Consider the following 18,653-nt stretch of genomic DNA (forward strand, 5'->3'; position numbering starts at 1 on the left):
AGCGGGTTGCATGCGCGCTCCCGGCGATTACTCTCCGCCACAGCGGGTTGCATGCGCGCTCCCGGCGATTACTCTCCGCCACAGCGGGTTGCATGCGCGCTCCCGGCGATTACTCTCCGCCATAGTTCCCGCATGTCAACTTCAATCAACCGCGGATCAAAATCGCTCCCCGCGGATCAACTATAATCTCATGCGGGTCATTTTTTGCTTCCGCGTTGCGAATGAAGCTTTATGAACCTTAAGGGTCAACCTTAGCTTCCGCAATCAACTTCTGCTTCCGCAAGGCACAATCAAAGCCTCAAGGGTCAACTTCTGCTTCCGCAAGCAAAGTTCCCGCGTGGCGTTATCAAAAACTTAAGGGTCAACTTTAGCTTCCGCAATCAACTTCTGCTTCCGCAAGCAAAGTTCCCGCAAGGCACAATCAAAGCCTCAAGAGTCAACTTCTGCTTCCGCAAGCAAAGTTCCCGCGTGGCGTTATCAAAGCCTTAAGGGTCAACTTTAGCTTCCGCAATCAACTTCTGCTTCCGCAAGCAAAGTTCCCGCAAGGCACAATCAAAGCCTCAAGGGTCAACTTCTGCTTCCGCAAGCAAAGTTCCCGCGTGGCGTTATCAAAGCCTTAAGGGTCAACTTTAGCTTCCGCAATCAACTTCTGCTTCCGCAAGCAAAGTTCCCGCAAGGCACAATCAAAGCCTCAAGGGTCAACTTCTGCTTCCGCAAGCAAAGTTCCCGCGTGGCGTTATCAAAGCCTTAAGGGTCAACTTTAGCTTCCGCAATCAACTTCTGCTTCCGCAAGCAAAGTTCCCGCAAGGCACAATTAAAGCCTCAAGGGTCAACTTCTGCTTCCGCAAGCAAAGTTCCCGCGTGGCGTTATCAAAGCCTTAAGGGTCAACTTTAGCTTCCGCAATCAACTTCTGCTTCCGCAAGCAAAGTTCCCGCAAGGCACAATCAAAGCCTCAAGGGTCAACTTCTGCTTCCGCAAGCAAAGTTCCCGCGTGGCGTTATCAAAGCCTTAAGGGTCAACTTTAGCTTCCGCAATCAACTTCTGCTTCCGCAAGCAAAGTTCCCGCAAGGCACAATCAAAGCCTCAAGGGTCAACTTCTGCTTCCGCAAGCAAAGTTCCCGCGTGGCGTTATCAAAGCCTTAAGGGTCAACTTTAGCTTCCGCAATCAACTTCTGCTTCCGCAAGCAATGTTTCCGCGAAACAAAGGCACAATCAAAGCCTCAAGGGTCAACTTTAGCTTCCGCAATCAACATCAAGCTCCACACCGTTCGCGAAACAAACAAGCCGCATGCGTGCTCCGGAGATTCAACTCCGCCATAGCATGCCGCACGCGCTAAATAATGATTGGCGGATCACATTTTGAACTCCCGCGGATCAATGAATAACTAGCGGGCAACTTAAATGTTGGAAGGGACCAACCTCACATACCGCGGGTCACTAACGTGCAACCGCGGATCAAATCTGACCTCCGCGGGTCATGGCGAGAAACTCCAGCAGCTTAAGTACAACCTCTGCGGGTCACAAGAGCTTCCGCCGGTCAAGCCCGACTTTTGCGGATCACATGTACGCTCTGAGCAAAGAAATGGCCGGTCAGGTACGGCTCCCGCAGGCCAAGTTAAAGCTCCGACACGATCACCGCGGGTAACATACGCGACAAACTTAAAGGTTGGGAATCCTCATAAACCCATAAGGCCACGCGCCAAATTTAAAGGTTGGGAATCCTCATAAACCCATACGGCCATCGGCCGCGCGCCAAATTCAAAGGTAGGGAATCCTCATAAACCCATACGGCCAACGGCCGCGCGCCAAACTTAAAGGTTGCGAATCTTCATAAACCCATGCGGCTTCGCGCCGAATACAAGACCGAACGCGGCTCCGCTCCGCTCAACACGCCATCATGATTAAACCTCTTATAACCCGAAGCAAAGTATACATATGCAAAAAGGTACATTTGGGAAGCACCGGGTCCAAAAAACCGTACAAGCACTCCTAATAAGTCCAAAACTCCAACTAACCGCTTGCACGCCCAGGAGCAGCACTGGACTAGGGGGACTAGTGGAGGTAGGATCCTAAATACCCGGTGGGTCCAGTTTCCAATTTTCTTATCATCATCCAAGAATTTCATTGAAAAACCTATCACCGGAAAAAACAAAAACATGGCGGGCAATTAGAGTCCACGCCGCTTCCTGCTCCGGCAAGCAAGCCGCAAGTTGTGATGATCACCGTGGCACAACTCTCCGCCACCGCGCATGCGCTCGTCGTGGTTCAATACAATGCTAACATTCATGCGCACCACGACAAGTGAACCTCGCCACCGGGTAATGTCATTGCGCCACCACGCGTACACGCCACCGCGGATAACCATCTGGCCGCCATGGTGCATGCCACTATGCATGAGTTCCACCGCTATGAAGCAGCAGCGCGCCATCACGCATGCGCACTGGCGCCGAGCATCGCACCACCGCGATCCAACACCCCGCCACCGTGCATGCGCATCGCTAAACAACACACCGCCATCATACTTGCGGATCAACACTACGCAATCACGTCATAAAAGAACACCGCCACATGCGTGGGCGCCGTCGGGGAACAACAACGCGTCATTATGGATGGGCGCCTCCAAAAATTTGGTTTCTTGCATCCGCATCACTGTTCAAGCGGGAAGACATGAAGGCCGCCATCACGAAGACCACCATGATTGTTATTTGTATTCCGTTCACGGCGTGTCAACCGCTTTCTCATGCGCGTAGGCGGACAAAAACAGGCACAGCGGATTAACACCCGCCACCGCGGATCAACATTCTGCCACCGCAGTCGTAGATCAACCCTTCCGCTACTCTACATGCGCACCGCCACGATGCTTGCGCGCAGTCGCGTATCACATTCCACCACCTATGAAAGATTCCAACGCCATGCATGCGCACGCAACCCTTCGCCGTGCATGCGCGCTCAACTCTCCGCCATGCATGCGCGCTCAACTCGCCGCCATGCATGCGCGCTCAAATCTTCGCCATGCATGCGCGCTCAACTCGCCGCCATGCATGCGCGCTCAAATCTTCGCCATGCATGCGCGCTCAACTCTCCGCCATGCATGCGCGCTCAACTCTCCGCCATGCATGCGCGCTCAACTTTCAGCCGCTATGCATGCGCGCCCGCGGATCACCACTCCGCCGCTATGCATACGCGACCTTGGGTCACTACTCCGCGTCCATGCATGCGCGCACCTCATATCACTGTTAGACGAACACCGATCACCGCGGATCATTAAGAACGCCGCGGGTCACCTATGAACATTCGCAGGTCACTAATGCAAGTCAGTGGATCAAAACAACGTAAGTCGCCTCTGCAACCTCATGAAAGCTCCAACATCTGTGGCCACGCGCCAAACATAAAGGTCGGGAGCCTAATAATACCCCAAACGGCTACGCGCCACACTTAAAGGTTGGGAATCCTTATAAACACATATGGCCACGTGCCAAACATAAAGGTCGGGAGCCTAATAATATCCCACATGGCCACACGCCAAACATAAAGGTCGGGAGCCTAATAATATCCCAAACGGCCACGCGCCAACGTAGGTTGGGCACACCTCATAATTTGCCTGAGGATGGAAACCTTGTAATACATCCACTTTTAGTTGATATGTTTTTTGCAGATTCGGCTACGAGTCGCACAAGCTCCTATGACATTATTATTATTATCTGGCCGTTTGTGCCTCCATTGTTATTTTGAAGACAAGCCGGGATAGTCATCCTGCGTAGAAGAGGCCCTTGTGGGCCAGTCATTATCATCATATTATAGCTCATAAGCCACAACTCGCGCATGCTTTATTTTTTTTTTTATAGCTCGTAAGTCGCCTCGCGCGCAAGTTTCATTATTTTTATAGCTCGTAAACTGACCCATTAAATTATACTTTATATATTTATATAGGATAAAACAGACTATAATGTCAACTTTTATGCTGGCAGGAACATGCAATGCAACATATATGTAATGGGGACCGCTTTAATTTTGTATCAGCCGCCATCAACACAAACAATATATTATAATTTAAACCACAATAATTAGACCACAATAATTAGATGTTACAAGATTATGATCATCAATAAAAACTTTGCCATCCATCCGACCGCACGTTATTTAAATTTATTTCATTTAACTTATAGTGTCAAAATATACTTATTTAAGCAAATTTAAATCATATCTATGCTACATCGAACGTGTTCTAGTACAAATCTAAATCATTGACATAAACATCATTTTTAAAGTTGTCATAGGATAGCTCATCATTATTAATTATATCATCATACGATTGTTCCAAATTAGCAAGCATGTTCTCCCACACGAACATGGATGATGTGTCATGACTACCACAGGCAAGATAATTACCACTTTGAGCATTTGAATCATTTTCTTGGTTTATTAATTAAGGGTGTGGTTTGGACATTTGTGATAGTCGAGAAGTTGCTTGGTGAATGCTTGATTCTTGAGTCTTCAAAATTGATTAGAAAAAAGCTATGAGCATCTGGGTTTTGTTTTAAGATGTATTTTGGTTGGTTACAATGAAAGTTTGGTCATTCAATACAGTAAGAGCTCTGACTAAGCAGATTTTTCATTCAACTCGAAATAGTTTAGAGGGATAAATTAGTTATTTTGCATAGTAATTCAAACAACCAAACAACATTACTGGTTGAGTACTTACTGACTCAGAGTCTCTTAATCATTCAGACATCTTACTGTTTCAGAATTTAGCGGTTCAGCACTTACCAAACAACCCCTTAGTTAACAACATAACAGGTGAAGTCGTGAAGGCAATCGAAAAGGTAGAACAACGATTTACTTTTGATTACATAAACAACCCAGCTCAAGTCTCAACCGATAAACAAACACAAACTAAACGAATAACTCTCGTTTAGTAATAAGAAAATATAACTCAAAAAACTTATTACAATCTCTCAAACCCTGACTTGGTTTCACTCCTGATAAACCCTAACTCGGTTGCATCTAGATGAACATTAACTCTGTTACGTCTCGTGTGTGTCGCTAGATGAACCTAACTTGGTTGCATCTCACGCGTGTTCTATAATGTCTAACAATAACTCGATTTATATAAACTAGCCTAACTTGCTAGTCAAGACATTACCAATTATAATTACATAACAATTAGACAACATAACCAACTATGATCGAGTTACCAATATTGGTTCCTCAAATTCATCAACTTGTGATTTGAATTCTGAAATTACGTCTAACACTAGCAACTTCATTATTTTATGTATTTAGATTATTTTCCTTTGGTGTATTTAACGTATTTTGGACAACCTATTCATTTTATATTTTATGATTTTTTATAAATGCTTAATAAACCCGAACCATGGCCTCACACCATAACCATACCATTAGTGACGTTTCAGATTGGTTTGATTTAGTTTCCAACGATTTGGTTTCAGTTTTCGATGTCCAAATACCGTAAGTAACGGTTTGACCTAAAAGCCTTTAAAACCGGACCATCACGATGACCATGAACACCCCTCATACTTGTCAATCCTCTGAGTGGTTTCAACTACAATATGACGTATTAAAACTGAAACTACTTGTATAGCTGTTTATCACATAAAATATATATTTCTTAATTTTTCTTTGTTAATAAAATACGAAGCATGTAATATACAAAATAAATAATGACGTTAAAATTTGCTATTATCAAGACCAATAATTCAATCCGACTTGTTCAATCGCAGGCGGTTAATATACCGTTTATAAATAATATTTTTTTTAAACATTAAATTCCTACTCATACTCTACACCAATATTACATGTTTTGCTTGTATTTGAACCTCAAACCTCCTCTTTGAATGACATATCTGATTTTGAAAACAGGTTAGTAGTTCTAACTTTTATGACAGCTAGGTGAATCTATACAAATACTTTGCAATTAAGTGGCTAAATAATGTTTTTTTATTGAACAAAATTTAACAAATGTAGCTGTCAAAAGAATGTGTGGTACGATTATTATAAGTCATAATTATAAAGCAGAATTTAAAAATGTAGTATTCATTATTAGTATGGCAATAACATATTAATAAAAGTTACTAATTTATTGATTATTAGTAAGGCCATTTTGAGCGGTAGAGCTTGACCCTTTAGACCCTTTAGACTACACTTTAGTTATATAAGTTTGAGTTCAGTTTGTGAGTTGTATTTTCAAGCACAGGCTTGATTCGTTTATTTATTATTAATTTATATGTATTTTATTATTATTTTTATATGTATTAAGAAAACTTTAAATGAGTCTAAGTTCGGCTCGAGCCCGTTTAGTATTCTAAACAAGCCAAAGCTCAACTCGAGTTCGGCTATGAAGTCTAGAAGAGGTATATAGAAGACCCGTTAAGACTTTACGAGCCTAAAGGAGCAACTTTCTTGTAGTTTGTAATTGGCCGGATGTAACTATTCAGACTTTTTTCGAGAATAAAGCATTCTGTTACTAGATCTTGTCTTGTTCCTCAATCTTTGAAGAGTGCGGCGTTGTATTGTTGTAAGGCTCGATCTCCATGGCATAAATCTTGGGCATCGATTCACTTGTAATAGAATAGTATCCTAGGGAAAGAAGAAAATGACATATTAACATTTCGAAAGGCTTTCAGAAGAAGAGCAACATCGAAGATGCCGAGAATGGTCATGTCTATGGGGATTACCGTTCTTAGTAAGAATTTGTTGCTAATTAATGCTTGTGACGGAGGAAATGTTTGGAACGGGGGGAACTTATAGTAATACAACGCTCAGTCCTCGAAGTTTGAGTAACAGGACGAGATCTATTAAAAGAATGACTTATTCTCCAAAAAAAAATATATGAATAGTTACATCCAATTATAAACTACACAAAAGTAGTGGAAAAGCTTGGATGAAAACGTCGGTGGAGCCGGACTCAAATTGTATGGAAATTTTCATAAACGGGGAGGGAGAGGGCTCAAATTTTCAGTCAAAAACGGGTTAATTTACAATATTACGCAAAAAAAAAAAAAAAAAAAAAAAAAAAAAGTGGGACGGGAAACCCTGGCCCTCACTATGCTAGTATGCTTCGTCCATGCACAAAAGTTGCCTCTTCTACGAGCCTAAACGAGCTTGCCATACCAGACTTAGGCTCAATAACTAAACGAGATTTATTTGAGAATCGGAACTGGCTCGAGCTTGAAAAATCTCGGCTCGTGTTAAGATTTCGTCAATCCGAGCTCAAGTGGCTTGCGAATAGCTTGGCTCATTTGCACCCAACCCGCACTTAGCTACTTGCGTCATTCTTGGTTATTTATTTCTTTCTTTTGTATCCGATAATTTTTTCTAATCATTTCAATATTTTCAAACATTTATTAAAATGTAAATTACATATACTAAATTTAACATAACAATAGAAGTCTTTTAAAAGAAATTATAAATTAAATAGAATCTAATTAACCTAAAATAAAAATTATATTAAATAAAATAAAAACTACATAAATAAAATTACATAAATTATTAAATCACAACTGAATTAAAAGTAATAATCCGATTGAATCGTAATCTGACCAAGTGTCTACCAGAGGGTTTTCTGGTTAGTCTACGCAAGTGTTTTTTAGTTTGTCTACCGGAGATGTATTGTAAATATAAGTTTTTCTAATTATACGATTTTCATGTTTTAAATTATCATTAACCATATTTACTTACTAAAAAAAATATGTTTGAGTTGTGTTGAGTTGAGTTGGGTTGGGTTGGGTTGGGTTGGGTTGGGTTGGAATATGAATGATCGTCAAAATTTAGGTTAGGTTGGGCTGAGGTGTGTAGGTGAAAAACAAAAGAGATCTTAAAAGATTAGGTTGAATTGGGTTATGTTAGATTGTGAACACAAACGTTCTCGCTGATATAAATTTTAGTTATGTTAATAAAACTAGGGGGTACAAACGAGTCCAACTGTACGAGATCGGCTCGTAAAAATACTCGATCGAACCGATCATAAACGAGCTCAAATTTCACTAATCCTAGATCATGTTTGAGCGACAGAGCCTGTCATTAGATTATACTTTAGATTATAGTATAGAAAAGACTATAATGTCTTTCTACCAACTTTCATGTTAACAAGAATATACAACTTGTTATGTGACCTCTTAACCTCTTTTACTTTATAGCAGCCACCATTTTTTATTTCAACACAATCAGTATATTAAGTTTTTACATTTATCTCGTACAGTATGTTAGTTTTTTATTTTATGTTTAATTAATACATCAATAGTGTTGGTATTCCTGAATTGACCGATCTAGAACAAACTTTATTAACATGTGATGTTTTGCCATGTCGTACTGTAACAATTTTTTTTTTATATTCCTTTATTTACTTTCCTAACATTAACTTATTTTATTATTTTCATGAACAAGAATATAATAACGATTAATAGTATGTAAAGGTAAAATGCAGCGTTCAGGGCCATCCCTAATTTTTTTTTTTAATTTCGTAGCTCGGGACGATAATAAAAGAGGTCTCAAAAATCCGTTTTAAATAAACACTTTTACCAATTGGTTGTATTCCAAAGCCCAATATAAACCCAAATAAAAAAAGAATATTAATAAAAAGGTTGTTATTAAAATAACTGATATAAAAACACAAAGAATTTTCTTTTCTATAAAAATAAAAACACATTCTCTGAATTTCATAGCATATCTAATTTCATATATAAAGTTTAAATATTATGTAGAAAGACTATTTTTTTTAGAGAATCAAAACCAAATTCTCTAACCTTCATAACATATCTCGGGACATTTGGAGGTGGGCATATGAATCTATTAATCGAACCGACTTGAAAATCGAATCGAAATTGAACCGATTTAAAACAGGTTATGTAGAAACCAGTTTGGAACCAATTGCAACCATATATTTGAAGCTGGTTTGTTATTTTCTCCCCCAAAACCAGTTCCAAACTGGTTAACTGGGCAAAAACTAGTCAAAACCATTGAAACCGATCGTGACTTGGTCAAGAAACCGGTTTCAACCCGAACCAAAACCAATACCAATCGTAAACCGATTTTGACTCTTGCTGGCTCAACCAAACCAGTTTCAACCCAAACTGATTTTGAGATTTAAACCGGGTTGTGCACCTCTAAGAATCTTGGTTGATGACTCTTTTTTGAAATGCTGTTGAGTGTTGACAACATGTTTGGGTTGGACTGAAAATTAAGGCCCAGATGAAATCTTAATTGACAGTTTTGGACCAAAAATTAGGTCCAATTGCAATCGGCAGCTTAACATAGAGGTGACAAAAAGCCCAAACCTGCAACTGGATCCGATAAAAGTACCAGGAACCAGTTTTTTTTATACCCGGGTTTTTAATACCCGACCCTATCCGTAGGGTACGGATAGGGTATGCATTTCAGTACCAAAACCCCTACCCGGAACCGGGCCCGATTTGTACCCGGTAATACCCGAAAACCTGAACGGTTCCATAAGCGAACCGGGTTTTACAAATACCCGGAGCCGGGTTTTTATACCCTATCAATACCCGATATTACCCAAAAATACCTCGAAAAATAATCCAAAAAGGTGCAACCCCATAAAAAATCCAATATATATCCGAAAAATACCCGAAAAAAGCTAAAAAAACCCAAAAATAGAGTTTTTTTCAATACCCAAAAATAGGGTATTCAGATACCCCGCTTAAGAATACCCGGTTCTATACCCGATCCGAACCCGATACATAGGGTATGGTTTTTTGAGACAATACCCGAACCCGACCCAGGTATTGCTAATACCTAATTTTCGAATACCCAGTCATACCTGAACCCGGTTCCATACCCGAACCCGTGTATTTGAAAAACTCGATTTGTGCACCTCTAGCTTAATATAAAGCCGAAAACGGGTTGCTTTTGTTGGGGGATTTCAAATACTTACTTCTATACCTGATCCGAACCAAGTGCATTGGGTGTGGTTTTTGTTGGGGGATTTTGAAATAGCAACTTTGAATATTAGAGAGTCGTATAATAACTTTTAAATTAAGAGTTATTTTGGTGGTTTTTCAAAATACTTTAATCGAATAAAACTCTGACTTGAGACAATAAATTAGTATGAAATTCGTGAGAAAGAAGAACCAGAGAGAGAAAATGTCGACCAAAACAATATGAACGATGTTTTATCTATATGGTAGTTATCATTACAGATAACTGTTGTAATGATAAAGCTCAAAATTACTTATGATAATTTATGATAAAGCTCAAAAAAGAGGATGGTGCTGGCCAGCTTCAATTGTCTTGTCATCCAGGGATGTCTTGTACAAATCTCATCAGAACAGTGCTGGCCAGATAGACTCCGCCTCCTTCTATTCAGCTCCGTCGGGGCTGTCTCCGCCATCAAGGCGTCATACATGTGCGCCGCCGCAGATCTGCACCGCGCGGCCATCCATGAGCCCTGGCGTGAATCAACACCGCGCGTCATTGCGGACCATATAAGCGCTCTGGATTTCCAACACCACCACTGTGACGTCCATTCCGCGCCCATAAGCAACAGTGCGCCATCATGCATGCGCACAGTCGAACACCCGGATACAATATATGAGCGCCACCGCAGATCGTCGCCGCGTCACCATGCATGCGCGTCACCACGGAAGAACAACGCAACACGCATGTCTGCTACCGCGGCACAACACTCCGCCACCATGCATGCGCCACCGCGGCACAATACATCGCCACCACGCGTGCGCCACCGCGGTTCGATACATCACTACTACGCATGCGCCACCGCGGTTCTATACATCGCCGCTATGCATGCGCACAGCCGCGGATCAACATTCCACCACCTATGGAAGATCCCGCGCACATGGAACGTAGCACAACTTAGAAAATGTCTCATGTAAAAGTTGTCAAGTTCGTAATCAAGGCTTTTTAAGCCATTATGAATAATGATACGCGCTATTTTTTCTTAATATGCGTTCTATTACCTTTTGCATACATGTTTCACACTTCTCTTTATTAATTTTGAGCAATATGACAACATTGTATTGACATCAAACTAAAAATAAAACGAAGTAAAACATACATGCGCGAGCTTCAAGCTCAGACGCGTTAACGAGTTTTAACTCTAAAACGTTAGGGCCTTAGCCCAATAATATGAGCCTCAGCTCAAATTACTCATAGCATCCATCCTACGTATTGAATGCACGCTCAACTCCCGCCATGCATGCGCGCTCAACTCCCTCCATGCATGCGCGCTCAACTCCCGCCATGCATGCGCGCTCCCGGAGATTACTCTCCGCAACAGCGGGTTGCATGCGCGCTCCCGGCGATTACTCTCCGCCACAGCGGGTTGCATGCGCGCTCCCGGCGATTACTCTCCGCCACAGCGGGTTGCATGCGCGCTCCCGGCGATTACTCTCCGCCATAGCGGGTTGCATGCGCGCTCCCGGCGATTACTCTCCGCCATAGTTCCCGCATGTCAACTTCAGTCAACCGCGGATCAAAATCGCTCCCCGCGGATCAACTATAATCTCATGCGGGTCATTTTTTGCTTCCGCGTTGCGAATGAAGCTTTATGAACCTTAAGGGTCAACCTTAGCTTCCGCAATCAACTTCTGCTTCCGCAAGGCACAATCAAAGCCTCAAGGGTCAACTTCTGCTTCCGCAAGCAAAGTTCCCGCGTGGCGTTATCAAAGCCTTAAGGGTCAACTTTAGCTTCCGCAATCAACTTCTGCTTCCGCAAGCAAAGTTCCCGCAAGGCACAATCAAAGCCTCAAGGGTCAACTTCTGCTTCCGCAAGCAAAGTTCCCGCGTGGCGTTATCAAAGCCTTAAGGGTCAACTTTAGCTTCCGCAATCAACTTCTGCTTCCGCAAGCAAAGTTCCCGCAAGGCACAATCAAAGCCTCAAGGGTCAACTTCTGCTTCCGCAAGCAAAGTTCCCGCGTGGCGTTATCAAAGCCTTAAGGGTCAACTTTAGCTTCCGCAATCAACTTCTGCTTCCGCAAGCAAAGTTCCCGCAATGCACAATCAAAGCCTCAAGGGTCAACTTCTGATTCCGCAAGCAAAGTTCCCGCGTGGCATTATCAAAGCCTTAAGGGTCAACTTTAGCTTCCGCAATCAACTTCTGCTTCCGCAAGCAAAGTTCCCGCAAGGCACAATCAAAGCCTCAAGGGTCAACTTCTGCTTCCGCAAGCAAAGTTCCCGCGTGGCGTTATCAAAGCCTTAAGGGTCAACTTTAGCTTCCGCAATCAACTTCTGCTTCCGCAAGCAAAGTTCCCGCAATGCACAATCAAAGCCTCAAGGGTCAACTTCTGCTTCCGCAAGCAAAGTTCCCGCGTGGCATTATCAAAGCCTTAAGGGTCAACTTTAGCTTCCGCAATCAACTTCTGCTTCCGCAAGCAAAGTTCCCGCAAGGCACAATCAAAGCCTCAAGGGTCAACTTCTGCTTCCGCAAGCAAAGTTCCCGCGTGGCGTTATCAAAGCCTTAAGGGTCAACTTTAGCTTCCGCAATCAACTTCTGCTTCCGCAAGCAAAGTTCCCGCAAGGCACAATCAAAGCCTCAAGGGTCAACTTCTGCTTCCGCAAGCAAAGTTCCCGCGTGGCGTTATCAAAGCCTTAAGGGTCAACTTTAGCTTCCGCAATCAACTTCTGCTTCCGCAAGCAATGTTCCCGCGAAACAAAGGCACAATCAAAGCCTCAAGGGTCAACTTTAGCTTCCGCAATCAACATCAACCTCCACGCCGTTCGCGAAACAAACAAGCCGCATGCGTGCTCCGGCGATTCAACTCCGCCATAGCATGCCACACGCGCTAAATAATGATTGGCGGATCACATTTTGAACTCCCGCGGATCAATGAATAACTAGCGGGCAACTTAAATGTTGGAAGGGACCAACCTCACATACCGCGGGTCACTAACGTGCAACCGCGGATCAAATCTGACCTCCGCGGGTCATGGCGAGAAACTCCAGCAGCTTAAGTACAACCTCTGCGGGTCACAAGAACTTCCGCGGGTCAAGCCCGGCTTTTGCGGATCACATGTACGCTCTGAGCAAAGAAATGGCCGGTCAGGTACGGCTCCCGCAGGCCAAGTTAAAGCTCCGACACGATCACCGCGGGTAACATACGCGCCAAACTTAAAGGTTGGGAATCCTCATAAACCCATAAGGCCACGCGCCAAATTTAAAGGTTGGGAATCCTCATAAACCCACACGGCCATCGGCCGCGCGCCTAATTTAAAGGTTGGGAATCCTCATAAACCCACACGGCCATCGGCCGCGCGCCAAACTTAAAGGTTGCGAATCCTCATAAACCCATGCGGCTTCGCGCCGAATACAAGACCGAACGCGGCTCCGCTCCGCTCAACACGCCATCATGATTAAACCTCTTATAACCCGAAGCAAAGTATACATATGCAAAAAGGTACATTTGGGAAGCACCGGGTCCAAAAAACCGTACAAGCACTCCTAATAAGTCCAAAACTCCAACTAACCGCTTGCACGCCCAGGAGCAGCACTGGACTAGGGGGACTAGTGGAGGTAGTATCCTAAATACCCGGTGGGTCCAGTTTCCAATTTTCTTATCATCATCCAAGAATTTCATTGAAAAACCTATCACCGGAAAAAACAAAAACATGGCGGGCAATTAGAGTCCACGCCGCCTCCTGCTCCGGCAAGCAAGCCGCAAGTTGTGATGATCACCGTGGCACAACTCTCCGCCACCGCGCATGCGCTCGCCGTGGTTCAATACAATGCTAACATTCATGCGCACCACGACAAGTGAACCTCGCCACCGGGTAATGTCATTGCGCCACCACGCGTACACGCCACCGCGGATAACCATCTGGCCGCCATGGTGCATGCCACCATGCATGAGTTCCACCGCTATGAAGCAGCAGCGCGCCATCACGCATGCGCGCTGGCGCCGAGCATCGCACCACTGCGATCCAACAGCTCGCCACCGTGCATGCGCATCGCTAATCAACACACCGCCATCATACTTGCGGATCAACACTACGCAATCACGTCACAAAAGAACACCGCCACATGCGTGGGCGCCGTCGGGGAACAACAACGCGTCATTATGGATGGGCGCCTCCAAAAATTTGGTTTCTTGCATCCGCATCACTGCTCAAGCGGGAAGACATGAAGGCCGCCATCACGAAGACCACCATGATTGTTATTTGTATTCCGTTCACGGCGTGTCAACCGCTTTCTCATGCGCGTAGGCGGACAAAAACAGGCACAGCGGATTAACACCCGCCACCGCGGATCAACATTTTGCCACCGCAGTCGCAGATCAACCCTTCCGCCACTCTACATGCGCACCGCCATGATGCTTGCGCGCAGTCGCGTATCACATTCCACCACCTATGAAAGATTCCAACGCCATGCATGCGCACGCAACCCTTCGCCGTGCATGCGCGCTCAACTCTCCGCCAGCGCTCAACTCGCCGCCATGCATGCGCGCTCAAATCTCCGCCATGCATGCGCGCTCAACTCGCCGCCATGCATGCGCGCTCAAATCTCCGCCATGCATGCGCGCTCAACTCGCCGCCATGCATGCGCGCTCAAATCTCCTCCATGCATGCGCGCTCAACTCGCCGCCATGCATGCGCGCTCAAATCTCCGCCATGCATGCGCGCTCAACTCGCCGCCATGCATGCGCGCTCAAATCTCCGCCATGCATGCGCGCTCAACTCGCCGCCATGCATGCGCGTTCAAATCTTCGCCATGCATGCGCGCTCAACTCTCCGCCATGCATGCGCGCTCAACTTTCAGCCGCTATGCATGCGCGCCCGCGGATCACCACTCCGCCGCCATGCATACGCGACCTTGGGTCACCACTCCGCCTCCATGCATGTGCGCACCTCAGATCACCGTTAGACGAACACCGATCACCGCGGATCATTATGAACGCCGCGGGTCACCTATGAACATTCGCAGGTCACTAATGCAAGTCAGTGGATCAAAACAACGAAAGTCGCCTCTGCAACCTCATGAAAGCTCCAACATCTGCGGCCACGCGCCAAACATAAAGGTCGGGAGCCTAATAATACCCCAAACGGCTACGCGCCACACTTAAAGGTTGGGAATCCTTTTAAACCCATATGGCCACGCGCCAAACATAAAGGTCGGGAGCCTAATAATATCCCACATGGCCACGCGCCAAACATAAAGGTCGGGAGCCTAATAATATCCCAAACGGCCACGCGCCAACGTAGGTTGGGCACACCTCATAATTTGCCCGATGATGGGAACCTTGTAATACATCCACTTTTAGTTGATATGTTTTTTGCAGATTCGGCTACGAGTCGCACAAGCACCTATGACATTATTATTATTATCTGGCCGTTTGTGCCTCCATTATTATTTTGAAGACAAGCCGGGATAGTCATCCTGCGTAGAAGAGGCCCTTGTGGGCCAGTCATTATCATCATATTATAGCTCATAAGCCGCAACTCGCGCATGCTTCATTTTTTTTTATAGCTCGTAAGTCGCCTCGCGCGCAAGCTTCATTATTTTTATAGCTCGTAAGTCGCCTCGCGCGCAAGCTTCATTATTTTTATAGCTCGTAAGCTGCCTCGCGCGCAAGTTGCATTACATTATTATCGAGATGCGCACTCTATCTTTTATCAGGCCCCGCGCCACTATTGTTATGATGCGTGCTATATCTTATTCATGCCAGTGCACCATTATTATCATAAGGATCACAACATGTCACCATCATGGAGAAAACCTCTCAAAACTCAAAGACAATAAAGACAAGGCCGAAGAAAAGGGTAAAAACCGCCTCATATCCTAACACACCTTATGAAGTCCAGCGCTCCACCTAAGCGCTTGCACGCCTAGGAGCAACACTGGACTTGGGGGGCTTGTAGGGGTATGGTACTAAACCCGGCTTACGACCTTAATTTATTATGTTTGGCTTATTTTATTATATGGACTAATACAATATTATTGGGCTGAGGGGGTTTTGTGGAGGTAACCCTAACTGGGCTAGGCCCATTAGGGTACCATGATGGTGGCCATGAGGCTCCCTATATAAGGAGGTCTCCACCTCCTTATGAAGGGTTGTTGTTGTTCTCAATAAGGGCCACCACCATAACCATTTTTGTGTCTGTAAACAAGAGATCCTCGAGATTTCTTAGCAGTCACCTCCACACCCCCAAAAGCCATTGCAGATCTGAGCGGAGAAGACGATCCGAGATTTGGTTAGATCTCAAGCTACCGGAGAAGAAGATCGAGTCGTGGTTCGTTCATCTCGAAGACCGGGGAACATCGTCATTAATCAGTTCAGATTCATTTCATGTTTCTTCATTTACTGTTCCCAGTCATGCTTGAGCCTGACTCAGACCAAACTTGATAAACATAAAACATGTGACCTTTTTCAAAATGTTCTTTTATGTGGACAGGAATATAAGACATATATCCGCCTTTTAAGTTTTACGTTGTTTTATTTTCCTAAATCTGTATGATGAGATTTGACAATTACATTTTAAATTTTTATTTATTTATGGTAGCACAAAAAATCTTCAAATTAAGGAAACTTGGTGACACTTTTTCTTATTCAAAAGAGACGTTCAAAGGTAAGCAATCTGAAACTGCTACACAAGTTCAAAACTAAGTTCAAAGAAGGCCGAAATTTAGCCGGCATAAAAATTTTGTAAACTAATACTTGTTTACGTAAACGACCCATATACCATTTTCTTTTATTTAATGTAGAATTATAAGATAAACGGGTTTGGTGAAAATGGATATTTTATAGTAATCCTACTATACTATTAAAACAAATTAGTTTGCATCCACATGCCCCTTTCCATTTGGATGATTTCCTTTCTTTCCAAATATATCTTGCACTTCTCTATTTTTCTTATCAATTAAATAAATCAAAAATAAAATCAATTACTAATAATTAAAATACTAATAATTCACATTAAAATATTTAATGTAAACACTTAACTAAAACCCAGTTTTCAACTTTCTATTCTTTCAAGTTTCAACTACAATACACGTCCCTTTTCTACATACCTAACCTATTAACCTAATCAACAAATTATCCTTCAATCGGCCATTATTTGATATCAATCTGATAATGATTTCATTAAATTTTTCATATACAATCGACATCGGAGTTCGGATTATGAATTTGGCCAACGACGATAAAAGTATAGTCCGTTATTTTATAACAACGATTGATTTGATATGATCCGGGAAACGATTTCAGTAGATCCATGACGATTGTTAATCAAATATTCACATCGATGATCAGTATTTTACATTCTTATGTTAGTATTTATGTGTCATTATTGTGATGTTTTAAAGTAGATGCTAATTTAGTTTTATTTAATATTGTAAAGGCACAAAAGAACCGGTTATGTCTGTTGAAGCTTTGGAAAAGATGATGGAAGATCCCACTGTACAAAAGATGGTCTGTCCGTAAGTTAATAATATCTTCACATCGATGGTTAGTAATTGATTCCAAATTTCAATTACCTTCTATGTTAATTTTTTTTAACCTATCATTTAGATTATTAACCTAGGTTAGTATTTTACATTCTTAGGTTATTATGTTGAATTGTTAATTGTTTATGTTAATTGATATGTTTCCTATGTTTAATGTGTAATGTGTATTGTTTAATGTTTAATGTGTAATTGCTTTCAAATTTCAATTATAGTGTTTGTTAAATATTTAATGTATAATTGATTCCAAATTTCTTTTACAAGAATTGATTTTTATTGATTCATATCGTTACTATAAGTTAACAACTTTTTAATGATTTCAGTTTGAATTCAAAGCCAACTTAATGTGTCTAATTTTGTTAACATGAATCGGCCATTTAATTTAATTAATTGATATTCATCATATTGATATGTTTCCTATGTTTATTGTGTAATTGATTCCAAATTTAATTATGGTATTTATTAAATGTTAAATATAAAATTTTTAATGTGTAATATATTCCAAAATACAATCAATAACAGTATTTTGATATGTTATGAGTCATCAGTTATTATTATTATTATTGTGTTATAAATAAATCTTTATTTACATTCTCTAAATAGAAATATTTAATATTCGGTTATTACTACCAAATTAAGTAAATATCAATTATCAATTACATTTTTGAAATCCCTAATTGTATTCCCTAAATTTAATATATTTGCACATTTCCTTTTAATCTAACAATTCAATTTTTCTAACAAACTTTGTTTATCTATATATACTATAACCCGAATAAAGCAAATCTCACATTTCTCACTTCGTTACTGAACATTATTATTTGTGTCATTCTCAAGGTTTTTAATTTTCTTTAAAGTATAAATATGAATTATTGAATCTTTAATCTTTGCTTTAATCTTATTTTTTCTCACACACCATCATGGAAGCATCAAACATTACCATGTTCAAGGATTTGGATGTTTCCAACAACGACGGTGTACTGAATGTTCGTATTCTCAGACTATGACGTTTGAAGGACAACAATAAAACCGGAGATTCTTTTGCATCCCTGATCACCCGACTTATGATTTAAAGAATTTCGATGCTTGTGTCAAATTTCCAACTCTAAGTTATCTGGTATATTTTTTTCATTTCCATTTCAATTTTTATTACATAAAAATATAATTAGAACTTATATTAAACGTTTGTTGATATAAAATTCTTCTGGAGACTAATTTACAATG

This window comes from Bidens hawaiensis, unplaced genomic scaffold, assembly GCF_021521415.1.
Source record: "Bidens hawaiensis isolate Kalapana, Puna unplaced genomic scaffold, B.hawaiensis_p1.1 tig00000458_1, whole genome shotgun sequence".
NCBI lineage: Eukaryota > Viridiplantae > Streptophyta > Magnoliopsida > Asterales > Asteraceae > Bidens > Bidens hawaiensis.